Source organism: Acomys russatus, chromosome 8 (genome assembly GCF_903995435.1).
Source record: "Acomys russatus chromosome 8, mAcoRus1.1, whole genome shotgun sequence".
Classification (NCBI taxonomy): domain Eukaryota; kingdom Metazoa; phylum Chordata; class Mammalia; order Rodentia; family Muridae; genus Acomys; species Acomys russatus.
This window is the reverse complement of record NC_067144.1, coordinates 14,323,169-14,343,065: the sequence shown is the minus strand read 5'-3', so window position 1 is coordinate 14,343,065 and position 19,897 is coordinate 14,323,169.

The following is a 19,897-nucleotide window of genomic DNA, read 5'->3' as shown; positions in this document are numbered from 1 at the left end:
TCACCTTTAGACAAGTCGAATTGCGAAGAAGAATCTTCAACACGATAAGCCATAAAACAGAAGCAGAAACCAGCCAAGGTATCTGGAAGAGGTTTAGAGTAACTAAACCACCTGGAAAGGGCATGCTCCAACCTGTTGAACTGTGTGCAGGCTGTGCAGGGTGCTTCAGGCTTCCAGCTTTTGTGAGCTATCACCCATGCTGTGGTGGCCTTTGGTGATGCAGCTGCTTTTGAACCGTTCCTGCTCCTATAAATAGACCTTTACCCATATTCTTATATGTAACCCCAATAAAACTCATGGTTCACTAAGTTAGACTTTGGTGCTATCTTTACTTTGATGGTCTGTCATGCCTTCCAACCTGGGGTGAATAGATGTATCTGGTGTGTGTGTGTGTGTGTGTGTGTGTGTGTGTGTGTGTATGTGTGTGTGAGATAGAGAGAGACAGAGACAGAAAGACCAAGACAGAGAAAGAGACATTCAGAGACAGAGAGATAGACACAGAGAAGGTTCTCCCTAGGAAAGCTTGGTCATACACCAGTTTTAGAAGTCAGCCTCTACCTCATTGATGAATTGCTGGCTCACATGAAGGGGCCTCTCCTATAGATGCAAAGCTGCAGAATTTCCACAACACAAGGCAACAGCAGGATATCTGAGAGGAGCCCCAGTGAGGATACAGTATTGATAGTGTAGGCAGAAGCCAGAGACCTCAAACCAGACCAATGACTCATTAAAATGAACATTTGCAAGCAGAGAGGTGTCGACAAATGTCTTTTTAGGGGGAGGTTGCAGGGGTGGAAGGTGGGTACGAGAGGAAGGGAGATGAGTGGGACTGGGGTGCATGATATGAAATTAACGAAGAATCAATAAAAAGTTAAACAACCAAACCAAATCAGACCAAACCACCACCAACAAAAAGAGTTTCCTCAGGGTTCCACTCTCAGACACTAACATTTTCTCACAACTCCTATCATTCAGAATTCACATTCTCAAATCCTAGACAAATAATCCCGAATCGTTTTGTTGGGCAACTTAGGAAAAGTGGGAATTGGTAGAAATTTTAAGTAGGTCCTTAGGAGAAAACCACCATTTATTGAGTTGTTTAACAGCCATATGGGTTTTTTGTTTTTGTTTTTGGATTTATTTATTTACTATGTTTGCAGTGCTATGCCTGCAGGCCAGAAGAGGGCATTAGATCACATTATAGATGGTTGTGAGGCACCATGTGGTTGCTGGGAATTGAACTCGGGGCCTCTGGAAGAGCAGTCAGTGTTCTCTTGATCTCTGATCCATCCCTCCAGCCCCATGGCCATTAGTTTATAAACACACGATGTGGCCATCTCCTAGACTCGGTGTCTATGTTGCAAAGATGAACTGAACTTGAGCTTCTTCGTGTTCTGGACGCTGGATAAACTGGAAAGCATTTAACAAATTGCGATACTAAGATGTAGACCTAGTTCTGTGTATGACAAGCCTTGGATTTGTTGAAAAGCGTAGTAGCAGATGTGGACACACACTCCGATAACTCCAAGTGGCAGACACAGCAATGCCCAGAGCTTGTAGGAGAATGGTCAGACAGGAGGAGAGCTGTGTTTGGCTCTAGAGACGCAGCTTGGGTGCCTGCCAGGAGGTCCCAGTGAGCAGGAGAAGGGAAGAGAGGAGGCATGTGCTGTGTGCAGGGAACTCTGAAGAGCCTCCCATGGGTGATTCATAAATCCGGAAGCAGGAAGTGAGCACAGAGATAGGAGGATGCTGGGAACCTGGAGCGTACTGCACAGCCCGCAGGCAGCTCAGCAGGCCGGCAGGTCTCCTTCCCAGTGCCCCATTGGTCTGAGCCTCTTCCAGGCAGCTCAGGCTCTGATCCTTTCAACAGGGAGGGTCTATCTATGATGGTGGTGGGCTTGCTCTAGTGGGCGGTGAGAGTCCCCCGGAGAGTTTCAGCCAGAGGGATAGAGCAGTCTGGTGTGTACTTTTTGTCTGTGGCTGTCCTGGAACCCACCATGTCTACCAGCCCGGCCTCAAACTCGCGTCAATCTGACCCTGCTCTCTGTTGGAAGGATGGGCTTGCGTCCTGGAGCACCACAGGGGGCTTGCTTCCTGATTTAGACCACAGAGTGGAGGCTGGCTGAAGAACACAAGCAGTTTTGAGGCCCTTGACCCTTTCTAGATAAGAGGTGGGTGAGGGTTTTAAGTAAGGAACGTGTCTCTGTTTATAGTGTGGCCACAGATGCTCATGCAGTCTTCCAAAGGCTGTGGTAGAGAATCACTAGGTACAAAGAGAATCTCATCTTTTTGTGTCATTACAAAGAAAAAAAAAAAAAAAAGAGTCTGGCAATTTGGGATTGAAGCCAGGGCCTCAGTGCATGTGCCCTACCACTCAAACACACTCCCAGGCCTCAAGTCCCTCTTCTTCGAGCTGAGAGTGGGGGTCTATGATACTTTCTGTGCCACACAGAAGCAGCACACACCTAGCTTTTTACATTTTAGTTTGGGGAAAGTGTGCATGGAAGCGATTCGCCATTGTTTTTCTGGTACCTTTGTTGTTGTTATTGCTATTGTTGCCTGTCTCAGCTTTGCAATGTTTTCTATTATGGTTTTCCTGGCAAGGTTGAAGTTTGGGGTGTGACCACCTTAGACTAGCTCATCTCTTCTGCCTTCAGTTACTCACTCCTCCCACCCCTTGTAGGTTTTGGAAGCAGCTCTGAAGAGGCAAAACTGATGAAGTTCTAAGTCTCCTCTCCATGTCCCTAGATGGTCTAATACATTTTCTCTCATCCTGGTCTTTTATACAGGAGGCCGAAGGGTGGCATCCTCCATTCCAGTGAAGGAACCAGCCTCCTTAAGGACCCCCATTAAGGCTCCCAACTAAAATATTCCTAAAGCCCCTTGTGACTGTTTCAACCAATCTTCTCCATAGGTCAGCTTGCCCGTCCACCCATTATCCAACCACAAAACGCCAAGACTTGTAACTCCCTCTTTACAGCTTTTTCTGCCCAAATGCCAACCAATCACATACTGTAAAACTCATTTCTTGGTCTAAAACCTATAAAAGGCCCATGCCTCTGTTTATCGGGATCTGCAGCTTGAAAGATCTAAACAGACCCCGTCGCATCGGCTCAATAAATTCCTATGCGTTTACATTGACAATGGACTGGTCTCTTAGTGGGGACTCCGGGAATAGACTAGAAATCTCTCTAGAGGTCTCAGTCTTACACCAGAACCCTGGGCAACTCCTGGAAGAGGCAAGGAGGACGGTCTGGACTTTGGAAGGAGAAGGAAGTATGTCAACACAGACAGGTTTCATCATTCACTGAGCGGTTGGGAAAGGGCAAAGGAGACTCTAAAGACTAAAGTGAGGAAGAGGAGGAGGATTTGTGACAAGGATGTGTGGTATTTATCCAAAGATTGATTCTGTGGCCTGACAGCTAGGGTGTGTTAGGAGGTCTTGCCTAAGCCAGGTAAGTCGTCCACTGTTGAAGGTTAGAATTCAGCAAAGTGTCCGGAGACTGTGGGTGTGGTTGGTGTGAGCCTTCTATTAGGAGTGTGGCTTTGAACACTAGCCTCCTTTCTCAAAGATCTAGTTCTTCATGAGAGGGGAGGTAGCAGACCTGGCTTTTTGGCCTCTGCAGCTTGAGTGATATTGAGGGTAAAGATACTGAGCAGTGGTCTAGTATGAGAATTTTCTCCTGAGCACTAACCAAAGCCCTACTGTGGCAACGTGGACTGTAATAACAGGTTTTAAAGAAATAAGCATTAAGTATGCAAAGTGCTTCTTCAGTGAGGCAAGAGTATATAATAATCTGGAGTAATCCACCCCAGAGAAGCAGGGAGCAAGTGCTCACTGGATTCCTCAGGCCTTTCAGATTACCTCTTCCCATCTCTTTTTTCTAGGGTTTATAGGTCGATTTTCATGCTAAGAGCAGGCAAAACCCACAGGGGAGTGGAAGCTGAGACTTGACTCTGTTGGAAGGAGGCATTGGCCTTAGTGCCACCTCAGCTCTGTCCTTCGCCCCTGAGAGTACCTGGGTAGAGTTCACTGCCTTCTGAGGTCTCAGTTTCCAACGGTCATTTCAGCAGGAATAATTTTAAGGCCCTCTTAAAACTTGAGCCAGGCATGGTGATGCACGCTTTTAATCCTAGCACTTGGGAGGCAGAGGCAGGTGAATCGCTGTGAGTTCGAGGCCAGCCTGATCTACGTAGTGAATCCAGGACAGCCAGGGCTACACAGAGAAACCCTGCCTCGAAAAACTAAAAGAAATAAAACAAAACTAAAAAACAAAAACAAAACAAAACAAAAAACCTTAAAACTTAAAATGCATTCTGTGTCCTGCCAAAAGCACATACTAACAATGTCTTCTAGGGGCAGAAGGGCACTCTGTGGCTAATATGGCAGCCACTGGTATCTCCTTTCTACTCATGATGGGAATAAGACATTGGGATTGTGGTGTTCTAGCCTTGCGCTCCTCATAGTGGCCTGATGGATTGTGGGTGTCACTGAGGCAGCTGGGAGGCCCCCCTTTCAGGGTGTGTGCAGATGCCACGTTTTCTATCAGTCATGACTCCAAAGAAACAAAGGAAGAAGTTTGGTAGGTGTGCTAAGAACTAGGGTGAAGAAGGCAGCAAGCCACCAGCTGATATGCTCAATGGATTAGCATTACTCAGAGGGCGAGTCCCTACCCATTTTAGATCCTGCTGTAGTTGGCTAGCAGCAATCCCCAAACCACAGGCTCCAGAGACATGAGCCAGCATTTCAGAAGAAGCCACCCACCCATGGGAGAAGAGAGACAGAGAGAGGAAGCCTGGCCCAGTGCCCTGTGTGTTTGAAGTTGATAGCTTTTAGGATTTTAAGATAGAGCTTCAAGCAAAATCCAGTTCATGTTCATAGCTACTGACCTGAGCAGGGATTAGCTGGTCCTCCTTAAAGTCAAAATCAAAGATTCACCGGTTCTCTGGGTCCAAGGCTCTGGGAGACAGTATCTGCTGAGGAGCCTGGGCTTCCAGAATGGGTCAGGTGATTCTCGTCCCCTTAGTCAGTCTTCAAACCTCATTTTGATTAAATCTGTTAACTTAAAAACAACAACAAGAAATAAATCCTTGCTGGATGTGGCCATGCACACCTTTAATCCCAGCACTTGGGAGGCAGAGGCAAGTGGACCTCTGAGTTTGGGACCAGCCTGGTCTACAGAGTGAGTTCCAGAACAGCCAGGGCTACACAGAAAAACCCCATTTGACAAACAATCAACAACAACAAACAGACAAACAATAACAGACCAGAAAACAGAGGGAGAGAGACTCAGCTAAGACAAGATGGGTGAATATTTGAGTGTCTCACCGGCAAACCACACTGACAAGCTCATGGGGAGTGGATCACACACACACACACACACACACACACACACACACACACACACACACACACACACAAGTTCAGCCCTGAGAGGAGGTCACACTGAATTCTCATTCTCCAGATCCTGCAGAGTTTGATTCTACTTGTGAGTGCACGTGTGCTCACACACACACACACACACACACACACACACACACACACACACGCACGCACGCACACATACACACTGCGCTTCATTTGCCGTAGTGCACCCTCCCCCATAAACTTGTGCAATCAGGAGTTGAATTCGCAGGGATTCTTGAGAAAGGAAACCGAATTCCATGCTGGTGAGGTTAGGGTTGCAGTCCTCGAAGCCAGATGTTTTCCTGGCGATGGCAGGGCAGCTGGGTGGGGTAGCATGGGGAACACCGTCCAGGAGCCCAGAGAGCTGGAGTGGGTACATGCATGTGGCTGGCATCTGCTTAGCCTGCGCATGGTACCTTCACGGCATCCCCATCTGCCTCCAGCATCCCCAGCCCAGGACCTAAGTTGCTCTATTCTATTCTCCACTCATTTCTGAAAACTGCTCCTTTCTGATGCTACTTCAAAGTCCCCCTGGGAATGCCAAGTCGCCAATTAAGCCTCTTTGAGGCAGGTTCTCATTCCTTCCCCACTAATTGAAATGTTACTCCTTTTACTAAACCCATAAACTACCCAAACACAACGGCCTTCCTCATTTGCATTGTAACAATGTCCCTAATGTCCTTCCAAGAGCTTTACGTAGAGCCGAACCTTTTTTCCACCCCCTTCCCAATCTCCCTCCCCCAACGGTCAAAAGCAATTCCGAGGCAAAGGCCTTCATTTCCATCCCTATACAGCTGCTCATTAGCCAAGGTGGAATAAATTCTCTTTATTCTTGATTCATTTCCCAGGATGATAATGTCTTTTTTTTTGTCTCAGGCCACTGTTCCCAAACTGGCCTTAATTGCTGATAGTACTTGAGTTAATGCGTATTTACAGCCCGTAAGGTTAAAAGGGTCTCCTGTAGTTTTATTTTCCACATTTTATTTAACGTGCAATAAAATCATTAACAAGTTGTCCCCGTGTTAATTTTCTGGCCCTTTATCTTGTCTCTGTCTCTTGGGAAAGTAGCATCTTGGGGTATAGTTCTTAGATGCAGGAACCCCGGAGCCCAAGCTTCTTCCTCACCCAGGTTTTCTTCCTTGAGAGAGGAGGGCCTCTCTAGTGAAAGCAGATAGCCTAGGGCCATGATGCTCTTCACTCTCCCAGGCACTTGGCCAAGTCACGGGCTGGGTGATGAAATCCCTTCAAAGCCACTGGGCTGGGCAGGGCTCAAACTCCCAACCAAGCAGCGCCAGCCTACAGTGGCCCACAGGCTGGGCACAGAGCCGAGATGTCAGGCAGTGTGATGGGTCTGCACACCGGTGCCTGCCAGAGTGAGGGACAGTTACCTATACTTGGGGGCAGTGGCAGGGGAAGCCACGGGCTTTCCTCACTCCACACTAGGAGGCCTGAGGCCTGTAGGTCAGGCAGTTCTAATCTTCATGCCTGCTTCTTACAAACCACAGTCGGAAAGGTGAAGGGCCCCTCCTCACAGTGGGGTTCTGGCTTCTTTGTCACTTCTTTAGAGTGAAGCTGGCTTCCAGGAAAAACAACATAAAAAACCCTAGGGACTACTTCTAGATCAGATACTGGCAACTCCCCTGCTCCTTGGATGGGGAGCAGGCGGGGGTGGGGGTGGGGGAACGGGGTGGCTTCTCCTTTTGAGGTGTCAAGAAGCAGTGTTTGGGGAATGAATCACATGATAGCAGTAGTAGCTAGCAGGTCCCTAGAACTCTCATTGGCCTTGGGTTTCCTAGACACACAGCTAGACTATCTGGGCTCTCTTCAAGTTATATGTCACTGTGTGACAGATGGAAGTCAGGGGGAAAAGAGATGTGGGCTAGAAAGAGATGCAACAAGCCTCAGACAAAGTTCTGAAGCCAGATGTTAAAAGTGGCAGGGGCCCAGGGAGCTGCAAGTTGTCACATAAGGCGTGGAGGAGGACGGCTGTCCCACCCATCCTATGTAGACACATGAAATAAATGTCTGTGGAATTCAAACCACCGTCTGCTCCAAGAACTGCCCGTGGCAGCTGGAACCCCACTCTGCATTCCGACATGTACAGTGCTCCGTGCTGCAGCTGACAAAGGCCGCCTTGCTTGGGTTTCTCCCCCCCTCCTTCCAGACCTCTCCCACCTGGCTGATTCAGGCCCCTCTGTAAGGCCATCCCATGGGCAGAGCCAGCGCAAAACTGACCCGATTCAGTGATTACCCTGGCATCCTACCAATCCTACTTTTGCCCGTATCTGGCCAAGGATCAAGGGACGAAGGCACTCCCCTAAGACTTTATAAGCTATGTTTCTGAAGTCAGGTTCCTGGGTCCTGAGTGAACAGGCAGGAGAAGACTAAACTGATTTCTGGGACAGTTCGGCCTGGGGGGGGGGGGAGCAATCCACTGCTCCTTCATCCTGCGGACGGATGGACAGATGGAGGCCTGGAGCCAGGAAGTGTCAGAATCAGCCTAAAGCCTCTTGGCTTGAGCCTGGTGCTCCTAAGCTGTTGACAGAAATAAGGCAGAGGCTGGGTGCTGTCATCAACTGTCCCTTTGCAAGTCCTGGTACCTGTTTGACATTCTTCGTCTTCTGTAATTCATCAAGACACGCCTGTCTCCGGGCCATGGCGTTTCTGTAGTCACAGCTGATCCTCTACAGCGCATGGCGTCCCCTCTAGGCACATTTCCACTACAGCTCCCATCGATTTCTGTGAAGTCAAAGATGAGCATACTGGGCAGCGCAGCTTTTCACAGGTGATTGTTTTCCATGTCTTAGTTGTTGCAGTGGATTCAAAACTCGTGCTTTTTGCCCAGGTGGGAACTTCAGGAGAGCCAGAATTATGGCTGTTTGGCTAATAAGTCATAAAGTCTGTGATGTTTGCTTGTTTTATCTTCCCATTTAACACAAGCTAGAGTGGTCTGGGAAGAGGGAACTTAGGTTGAGAAAATGCCCCCATTAGATTGCTTGGAAGCAAGTCTGTGGGACATTTCCTTGATTCATGGTCCACAACGAAGGGACCTGTCAGCTGTGGACAGCGTCACCCCTGGGCAGGTGGTCCTGGGTTGTATAAGAAAGCAGGCAGAGCAAGCCAGGAGGACCAAACTAGTAAGTAAGCAGTATTCCTCCACGGCCTCTGCTTCAGTTTTTTTTTTTTTTTTTAAAGATTTATTTATTTATTATTACACATATAGTGTTCTGCCTCCATGTATACCTGCCAGAAGAGGGCATCAGATTTCATTATAGATGGTTGTGAGCCACCATGTGGTTGCTGGGAATTGAACTCAGAACCTCCAAAAGAGCAGACAGTGCTCCTAACCTCTGAGCCACCACCTCAGCGTCCCTGCATCAGTTCCTGCCTCCAGGTTCCTTCCTCGCCTTGAGTGTCTGCCCTGGCTTCCCTTCCTGATGCAAGCTGTAAGAAGAAATAAACCCTTCCCTCCACAAGCAACTAGCAGAAAGTGTAATTCCTAGTTTACTACCAGGGGTATAAGCTCTCAGGGTGCCCCTGGCAGAGGCCAAGTGTCAGGGGGAAAAAAGGCGGGGGTGGGGGGGCTTGGTGAGAGACTGTGGAAGACAGGGCCTGGCTTAGTTAGTCTTCTGTAAGAAACTGAGAGACGCAAGCGTTTTCTTCAAATCCCATAGCTGGAAGCATGCAGAAGGAAACCACCCACCTCTACTATTCTCCTTTGGGAAGGGGATGTTTAGTATGGACTGTCAGCTTGCGAGGATGAGTGAAACCTTAGGGCATGTCTGTGAGGAGCATTGTTTTTGGTTTTTTTGTTTTTCTCTGTGTAGCCTTGGCTGTCCTGGACTCACTTTGTAGACCAGGCTGGCCTCGAACTCACAGAGATCCTCCTGCCTCTGCCTCCTGATCCTACTGCTGTTTTAAAATACTCGGAGAGAGCAACTTCAGGGCTTATTTTTGGCTAGCAGATCAGGAACAGAGGAATCAAGGCAGCAGGAACTCCAGGCAGCTGGCTGCATCACATGCACACTCAAAAGCAGAAAGCTATGGATGCCGGCTGCCATTTAATTCCTTCTGTCCGTTTATGGATCCCAGGACCCCAACCAGGGAGTGGCAATACCCACAGTGGTTTGATCTCCACACCCACGAATATAGTGAAGATGATCCCTTACAAGTATGGCCGGAGCCAGTCTGGCGGGCGATGAGATTGACAGCAAACACTAACCACCATGGTGCATGAGAAAAGGAAGACCCATCCTAAATGTGGGTAACACTGGCCCAATGCACTGCGGGGCTCAGGTTGGGCAAAGAGAAAGCAAGAGCAGAGATTGATGATTCGCCTCTCTCTGCTTCCAGGCCACAGATGCAATGTGACCAACCACGTTATGCTTCTGCTGCTGTGACTTCCCAGCCCCGGGGGATTGTGCCCTGGAACTGTGTCCCAAAACACACCTTTCCTTCCTTATGTTGCCTTTGTTAGATATTTGTCATTGAAACGCACTACAGGAAGTACATGACATGCCTACCCTCTTGAAATATAGGCGTGTGCTCCCCTCTGCTCTCTCTGTACCCTTTGAATTCATCTCTTCTCCTTTACCAGCATTTTTTTTTTTAATCTTATGGGATTTAAAAAAAAATTTTTTTTCATTTGTGTGGGTAACACCCGTTCCACAGATGGGGTCGCAGCCACTTAAACACTAGAGATTGTAAGGCATAATGATATTGTCCACCAGTGTCAAGTTACCCTTGTGCTATTCAAATGCTGATTTTCCTATGCCACTCTCTGGTTTCAATCCCAGACGTGGCAGTGTAATGCGTATCCTAAGAATCTCCTGTCTCAAGTGTGTGTCAACATGGATCATCACTTACTCTCTGTCTGGGTAACTGGGCAATAGAGAGAATAGGGCGGGGCTTGTGATTCTAGCGAGGGGAGGGGATCAACAGGAGAGCAGGATTCAGCCTCTGCAGGAGCAAAGGACAGGGTGAGAGGGCTGCTGAAGCACAGAAGGTCATGAACGCAAGTATTCTGGGAATTTCTGCGGAGGGGTAGCTAGATTAGCTTAGAGGACTAGAGTAGAATAAGAATAATGCCCAGTTATTGTGCATTTCAGCTAATTAAATAAATCATAGTTTCTCTGTGTCAGTTTTTTTTGGGGGAACTGGCTAGGTTAAAGAAAATTGCTGCTTTATTAATTTCATGTTACAGGAGATGGAGAGGAGAAAGAAGGGGTGACAGGTTAGACCTGAGGGTGCCACCGGCACCTGTTCTTTTATATTTGACAGCCTAGTTTAATGAAAGAGATTTGCTTCATGCACATATACTTTAACATTCACCATATGCTGCCGGGCATGGTGGCTCACATCTTTAATCCCAGCACTCCGCCAGGTATGGTGGTGCACATCTTTAATCCCAGCACTCGGGAGGCAGAGGTAGGAGGATCGCTGTGAGTTCGAGGCCAGCCTGGTCTACAAAGCGAGTCCAGGACAGCCAAGGCTACACAGAGAGACCCTGTCTCGAAAAACAACGACAAAAAACAACAACCCCAGCACTCACTCAGGAGGTAGAGGTGGAAGGGTCTGTGTGAGTTCAAGGCCAGCCTGGGGAGGGGAATATATAGGAAAGGGAAGCAGCCAGGAGGTAGCCTGATAGGTGCGTACAGTGTACTTCATTTGCATTAAACATCACCGTCCTATTACTATGCAGGGGCACACTACCTAATTAGCATATGGGTGGGGCACTCTGCAGGAAGCTGTGCTAGAGATTACTTCTAGGATAATCCAGGTATCTATACCTCAGGGACATCTTCCAAATAAGGACAGGAAGCCCTTCTGGGGGAAGAGAGACTTGCATCTTGCACCAAGCTCAAAGAGCTACCAGGCCGCGGAGGCTGCAACCTTCAGCAGTAGGGCCCTCTAACAATTCACTGTGTGCATTTTCTGTTTGGTGCATTTTTGAACTGTTTTCTTTCTTTTTTAAGTGAAAACAAAATCTTGGAATGGACGGGTTCCTGGGGATGAAGCTCAGGACTTCAGGCTTGCTCAGCAGGCACTCCAACAACAGCTAGACCTCCAGCTCCGGGCGGCACATCACAGCCGTCACGGCGAAGAAGACATCTCTGCTCAGAGTGGTGACCTGTTGGGGACTTGGTTTGTAAGAGTTAGAGGTAGAGGCAGAGGTAAACACGAACTCACACGTGCTTAAGTTGAAAAACCTAATAATTCTTTTCCACCACATCATTCTCCTTTTGTAAATATATACAGGAGTGGCATCCTGGTTAGTTTTTGGCAGCTTGGCCCAAGCTAAGGCCCTTTGTGAAGAGGAAACTCACCTGAGAAAAATGCCTTCACCAGAGTCAGCCTGTGGTGCATTTTCTTGATTGATGATCGATGTGGGAGGGTCCAGCTCACTGTGGGTGGGGCCATCCCTGAGCATGTGGTCCTGAGCTGTATAAGCAGGCTGAGCAAGGCATGAGGAGCAAGCAAATAGGCAACATTCCTCTGTTACCTCTGTAGCAGCTCCTGCCTCCTGATGAGGCATTGAGTCCATACCCTGGCTTTCCTCAGTGATGGACTGGAAGCCATTGGGTGAAATAAACCCTTTCCTTTCCAAGTTGCTTTTGGTTATGGTGTTTCATCGCAGCAATATAAAGCCAACTGAGACATGTAATAATAAAAGACAGTTTTTCTAACTTAAGACTTAAAAACAGTTCCTGTGAAAGCGAAGGCATGGGTGCTGGAGAGATGGCTCAGAGGTTAAGAGTGCTGACTGCTTTTTCAGAGGTCCTGAGTTCAATTCTCAGCAATCATATGGTGGCTCACAACCATCTTTCTATAATGGAATCTGATGCCCTCTTCTGCCATGTAGGTATACATATAGGCAGAGCACTGTATACATAAATAAATCAATCTTTTAGAAAAAGAAAAGGTATATCATATGACAAGCTCTCCCTTTCTCTCTGTGTCTCTGTCTCTGTGTCTCTGTCTCTATGTCTCTGTCTCTGTCTCTCTGTCTCTTTCTGTGTGTGTATGTGTGCATGTGTGTACACCCCTGTGTGTGTGAAGATTAGAGTTTGCCTATGAGTGTCTTCCTCAATTCTTTTTCCTCCTCCTCTTCCTCTTTCTTCTTTTTTGTTTCTTGAATAAAGATCTCACTGGTCTTGAACTCACAGAGATCTGCTTGCTCACAGTCCATGGTCCTACATCCATGCATCCTGCATCCGTCATTTTCCTGTCTCCTCCTGTGAGAACGAAGAGAACTCAAAACTGCAGGTCTGTATTTTGCCATCACCACATCTCCAGCTCTAAGGGTGGGGTGGACCCTCTCCTCTGGGGGACTAGAGCTGGAGTCAGCACGGTTTCAGGTCAGGTCGTCTCACAATGGCTGGGTGAAGACCCTACGGCTCACATGAGTCTCGCCCCTGCAGGTTCCCTCCAATGTGAACAGGAGCTAAGCACCCTTGTCTGACAGTTGGTCTCATTTGCTGGACGTGAATTCAATGGCTCCTACTCATCCTGGCTCCTCCGGGGCTTAAGTTTTAAAACTAATTCTCTCAGCACTAATCTGAAAGGATTCTTCCAACAAAAGCTCAACTTCTGAGTCTATTTACCCAGTGTGCAGCTGTGTCAATCCGCCAAGACAAAGCCCAGCTTCCTGGCCAGCCCACAATGGGCCGCAGGTAGTTCTCTGAACAGAGGGAGCACAAGGCAGGGGCCTCTCACCAGGCCACCACCCCTCCTTCCATCGAGGAAGAGCTGGAGCTCAGGGGTCAAGAGAAAGGGAGGGGGTCCTGCCCTCCCCCTCCCCCGCACAAGTGGAGACTGAAAGATATGATCTGTAAGCCCATCAATTAGGGCTATTAAAAAGGTAATTAGCCCTCTTCCATGGAAACCAAAGACAGAGACCTGAAAAGAGGGAAATTCATTTCCATGTGGTTACATTTTAATGTGACTGGTACCTTTGAGGTGCTGTTGTTGAGAGTGTCACCTGATCATCTTGAAGAGAAGGGGACATCAGTTCTGTTACAGGGATATCTTATGATAAAAGTGGGAATTCTTCTTTTAAGTGTTTAAAGAAGCATGGTTTGTTTGTTGGTTGGTTGGTTAGTTTAATTTCTGCTGTCAAACCCTAGGTACAAATTAAATGGCCAGATTTGGAAGGCTAAAGAGTTGAGAGTATCTAATTCCTTTTCTAGCTTCCTTTCTGTGGCAGGAAGTGAAAGACAAAAACATTAGCCATGCGCTATTTGCCTTGGCCTCTGCGTATGTAAAATTCAGAGTTAGTGTTTCTGTCTCCTCTCTTTTCAATCATGTGTAGATATTTTGACAATGAAAGGCCAAGAGGGAGCCACACGACAGAGAAAAGACCTTGTTCACAGTGACAGTTGAAGTTCTCTAGCAGCGTGGAACTGAAGGGCACGGCCGCGTCTGTGCCACCCTGGCCCACTTCGTAACGAGCGTGCAAACCTATGCTTAGATTGCCTGTATGTGCACATGCCTGCAAAGAAAGAACAATGTAAGCATTTTCCTTCTCCTACCATCTGATACTCTCCATCTCTGTCCCTACGTTCTTTCCCCCAGTTAAATATGCATAGAGCAAGCCGCACAGATTATAAATTGCCTTCGGGTGTTTGTTTTGCATCCATTTAACCCACACAACAAAGATGTACAAAGTTTTTGCGACTTCTGAAGTCTCTTGCCCCATTCCACTTTAGGCAATCACAGCTTCTATTTCATTTTTATCTAATATCTGAAAGAAATTCTATGGTATGTTTTATTTGAGATTCATGTGGATGTTGAGTGTGTAGTCTTGTTTATAAACAGTATTTGGTTGGGTGATGAGTCTACAATGTATCCATTCCTGTGGTAACACTTGAGTTCTTGCCAGCCCTGGACTATTGTGAATAAAGCTGATGTAAGCGTTCTTGAGTAAGATTTTGGTGGCCTTATGTTTTTACTTTCCATCAACAATTTACTTACGGGTGAGATCCCTTGTTCATTTGTTGGGAATACCTTTTACTTTTGAAAGAAACTCACATGAGGTTTGAGAGTTGGCACAGCAGTTAAGAGTTCTCACGGCTTCTACAGAGGGTTGGAGTGTGGTCCCTAAAGCCATGCTGATGGATGGTTCACAACCCCTTTTCTATTCATTTCCAGGGGGAACTAAGGCTCTCCCCTGGCCTTTGTGGGCACCGCACTCTTGTACTCCATAAAAAAACACACATACACAGATTTTTTTTTTTAAAGTTTTGTTTTTGGCTTTTTGAGACAGGATTTCTCTGTGCTGCTCTGGTTGTCCTGGAACTCACTCTGTATACCAGGCTGGCCTAGAGATCTGTCTGCCTCTGCTTCCAGAATGCTGGGATTAAAGGTGTGCACTAGCACTGCCCAGAAAAAAAATTTTAAGAGAGAGAAACTTATAGTTTTCTAAAGTGGCTCTACCACCTTACCTCTTTAATAGCAACATGATGAATGTTACAGCATTTCTACCTCCTAAAATGAGCTTGGTGTTGTGGCAACCATAGCTATTTGAAAAGATACTTCCTGTGGTTCTAGCTCGGTCTTCTCTTATGCGTAATGGTGTTGGGCATTTCTCATAGGTTCATAGCCACCTGCACAGTTTCTCTCATAACATTTATGTTGTCTCCTTTTGGTTTTATTAGTGTATAGCTGTTCTTTCTATAGTCTGGATGAGAGTCTCTTCTAGTAATGTAGATATCGCAAATATTTTGTCTTGGTTGGGGTCTTAATTTTCACTTTCTTACTGACCTCTTTTTAATGACCGAGTTTATTACTTTGACGAAACGAGGCATTTCGGCGGGCTGTTTTATGGTGAGTACTTCCTGTGTCTGCCTCATCTAAGAACTCTGCCTGGCCCGGTGTTGAGAGGGTACCTGCTTACTTCTAGCTGCTGTGCAAATTTAGCTTTGGTGGTTAAATCTACTATTTGTGTAAAGTTAATGTTTTACAGTGCTGGGGATTGAGCGCAGCAAAGGTCATGCTAGGCAAGTCCTATACCTTACCTTCAAATTAATTATTTTACGTATTTTTGTGGTACTGGAGATGGTCCTCATCAAATATGCTTTGTCACTTTAACCCTCAAATGAATTTTGCCATGTATGGTGTGAGGTAATGATTGAGGGTTATTTGTTTCAGAAAGTATCCAACAGTTCAGTTTCTCTGATGTTTTTGTCACAAACCAATTCACAACACCTGACTTTCTCAAGTCCCCATCTTATTTCTCTGCCTATATGTCAATAACACATTACTACTATGACTATTGTGTATTTTTAATATCTTGAAATTAGGTGATGTGTATCCCCTGAATCTTGGTCTTTTAAATAACTTCATGTTGGTCCCACTAAGTCCTTTTCAGTTTTGCATGAACTTTAAAACCAATTGGTGAGTTTCTACAAAACAAAACAAAACAAAACAAAACAAAACAAAAAACTCCCAACCTTTTGAGATTTTCCTTGTGGGCGGTGAGTCTGTAGATTGGTTTAGTTAGGAGAGTTCACATCTGAACAGCTTGAGCCTCTCAATGCATTGACACAGTTTATTGTTCACTTTGTTTTTTAGCATACCTTTTCTTTGTTTATTTTGGTTTTTGTTTTGTTTTGTTTTTGGTTTTTCAAGAGTAACCTTGGCTGTCCTGGTCTTGGTCTGTAGACCAGGCTGGCCTCGAACTCAGAGATCCACCTGCCTCCCTGAGTTCTGAAATTACAGATGTAAGCCACTGTGCCCAGCTGCATCATTTTTAATACAGAGGTTTAGGTGGGTTTTTGTTTTGTTTTGTTTTTTGTTTTTTTGTTTTTCAAAGTAGCTCCTGTTTTATGTATTTTGATGCTGTCCTGACCGGTTATTTTGAAAGTTTTATTTTTTAATTGTTTGTCATTTGTATATAAAACCAGAATCGAGTCTTATGTATTTGATTCTCTTGCTTGCTATTTTGCTGGACTCCCGATTTTTGCAGAAGACATAATACATATACATATGTATACATATATACATATATATACGTATGTATTCATTTCATTTGCAAACAAAGCCTTATGCCTTACTGCCCAGTCTTCATGCTGTGTGCCCCTCTCCTACTCCTACAGAGTCTTGCTATGTAGCCCAAGTTGGCCTTGAACGTAATACAGTGAACTCAAGAATCACCCCCTACTCCACCCCACCCCACCTCACCCCATCCCACCCCACTCCACCCCGCCTCACCCCACCCCACCCCATCCCGCCTCACCCCACCTCACCCCACCCCACCTCACCCCACCTCACCTCACCCCACCCTACCCCACCCCACCTCACCCCACTCCACCTCACCCCACCCTACCTTATCCCACCTCACCCCATCTCACCTCACCCCATCTCACCCCACCCCACCCCACCCCGCCTCACCACCCCTGCTTCTGCATCCCACCTGGTAGGTCCTGGTGTGGCAGAATGCATGGCTACCTCTGGCCTTCTTTCTTTTCTTCATTTTAAATGAAGATTTTAAAATTTAAAAAATTAAAACCTTATTTGAAAAATTAGCTCACAAAATAATGTGATGCTATATGGGGTTTTCATGCTATTACGTGCTGGCTGGCTTTTCCCATTGCCCTGACCTCCCCTCCATACCTTTTATCTCCCAGAATTTCCCACTTCCCATGTGTTGTTTCATCCCCTCTATACCTCCCTTAAAGCTTTGTTGTTTCCAGGCACATGGGGTGGCTTATGTGAGAAATGTCTGCAAGATCTGCCTGGCTTTTCAGATTGACTGGACTGGTGCAATGAAATAATGAAGGAACAATAGAAACACACACACACACACACACACACAGACAGACATACACAGGCATACATATAAACACACAGAGAGACAAACTCTCAGACATACATACAGACACACACACAGACACAAATGCAGACATACGCATATACACAGACACACATATGGACAAACATAAACACACATATGGACACTCACAGATACACATACACACACAAACATACACACACCCAGGCACACACACAGATACATATAGACACACACACAGATGCACACATGGACACACATACAAATATACACACACATAGACACCCATACAGGGACACACACAGACGCACATACACATGCATACATACAGACACACACACAGAGAGAGAGAGAGAGAGAGAGAGAGAGAGAGAGAGAGAGAGAGAGAGATGGGCCATGCACCATCCACTCTGATGGAAAAGTAACAGAAGCCTCTAGGACCCGAAGCCTAAACAAATCCTTCCGTCTCTAAGTTGCTGTGGTCATGGTGCTTTATCATAGGCACAGAGGAGTGACTCGTGCGGCCCCTGTCTGGCTCTCTAGCCTTACCATACTCATTGCTACCCGCACACACATATTCAGCCGTCGAAGGCAAGGATCTACATATGAGGGAGAACATACTACAACCCACCTTTCTGAGTCTGGGTTTCCTTGTTTACGACAGTGTTTTCCAATTCCATTTATCTTCCTGCAAATTTCACGATTTCATTTTTTTTTTTCTACATAGCCGAGCAAATATCCCTTTTGAGTGTATACATATATACATACGCATCTCACGTGTTCATCATCTAGTCATCTGCTGCTGGATATTCCAGCTGACGTCATTTCCTTGACCTACTGTAAACGACAGTGCTAACCACAAGTAAGCACATCTGCAGTAGGATGTTGGTCCTTTGAGCACGTGTATGGGTACAGCTGAGTCACATGGCAGGCCTGTTTTTGGCTTTTGAGAAGCATCCATACTGATTTTGACAACGGTTGCACCACCTTACTGAATAACTGCCCCTCTTTCCTCACGGCTTTGACAGCAACCATTGCCATTTGTTTTCTCCTTCTTCCTTCCTTCCTTCCTTTTTGTGAGGGAGGGTTTGAGACAGGGTTTCTCTGTGTAGCCCTGGCTGTCCTGGACTCACTCTGTAGACCTGGCTGGCCTCGAACTCACAGCGACCTGCCTGCCTCTGCCAGGTCCCGAGCGCTGGGATTACAGGCATGCGCCACCACCGCTAGGCTATTTGTTTTTGCGATGGTAGAAATTGTGACCAGGGTGAGGAGAATCTCAAAGTAGTTTCAGTTTGCATTTTCCTGATGGCTAAAGATGTTGAACACTTAAAAAAAAAAAAATTGGGGCTGCTGTTGAGAACTGTCTGATCAGGTTCTATTTATTGATAAGCAGCTTTCTGGTGCTGTTTACTTTTTTTGTAGTCCTTTGTATATTCTGGAGTATAGCCATCAAGATTTCTCTTCCATCCTGTAGGCTATCTGCCCATTCACTTCATAGTATATGCTGCCATGCAGAAGCCTTTTGATGTTCTGTAATCCCACCCGTCAATTCTTGTTTGTTTGTTTTTGTTTGTTTGTTTGTGTTTTTGTTTTTTCGAGACAGGGTCTCTCTGTGTAGCCTTGGCTGTCCTGAACTCGCTGTGTAGACCAGGCTGGCCTCGAACCCACAGAGACCCGCCTGCCTCTGCCTCCCCAAGTGCTGGGATTAAAGGCGTGCGCCACCACACCCAGCTCCATCAGTCAATTCTTAGGACTGTTTCCTGTATTATGAGGTTCTATTCAGAAATCTGTTGCTAACCTACGTCCTGAAGTGGTTTTTTTTTTTTTTTTTTTTTTTTATGTTCCTTTGGCAGTCCCAGCCTTTGCTGCTTCCAATGCTGGAGTTTGAGCTGGTTTTGTGTAGGGGTGAGAGGGAGAGAGATGTAATCTCACGTTTCTGTGGTCTCCCCTTCTTTATGTTTCTTGTACCACTTACTGCTCTCACTAGGGACGCGAAGAAATCGCTGGCCGTCCCGTTGGCTTTGAGGAGCCCTGCGTTCAAGATGGTTTAGGGTGGGCTGCTTCAGTTTTGCACTTTGAGTATATAGCCAAGTGTCATTTAGCAACAGGTTACATTCTGGGAACTATGCTATTAGGTGATGTGGCCTTTGCGTGAGCCACACAGTAAGTACTGACACAAACTTAGATGGCATTGGCGGAAGAGCAAACGATACCACCCAAAGCCATGATCAACACAGGATACGTGAGTCTGCTATGGGCATAATACCACAACGTTTTCCAATAAAGTATTCTGTATTAAGTAAGTAGAAAAAGTGTGCTCAAAGTATATCAAAGTCGAAGTATAGCACGCTGTGTACACAAACAGAGAGTGTAGTTGCTCATTATCACGAGCACGTACTATGCACTGCATGTACTTGTATGTGCTGTGCTTTCACATGACCGGCATATGCTTGGCTCATTCACATTAGCATCTCCACAAATGTGGGGATAACGGGCTCTGTTGCTGTGTTGTGGTGATGTCAGAGTCATCAGTGATAGGAAGATTTTCCTTGGGTCATTATTCCATGAAACCACTACAGTGCATGCAGTCCCCATCGCTGGCCAAACGATGTGCGGCACATGCCTGCGACTCTGAGTGTGTGAAGTGCTCACCACAGTGTCTCCGAGTGCTGTGCCAGAACGCTAAACTCCTTTAGCCG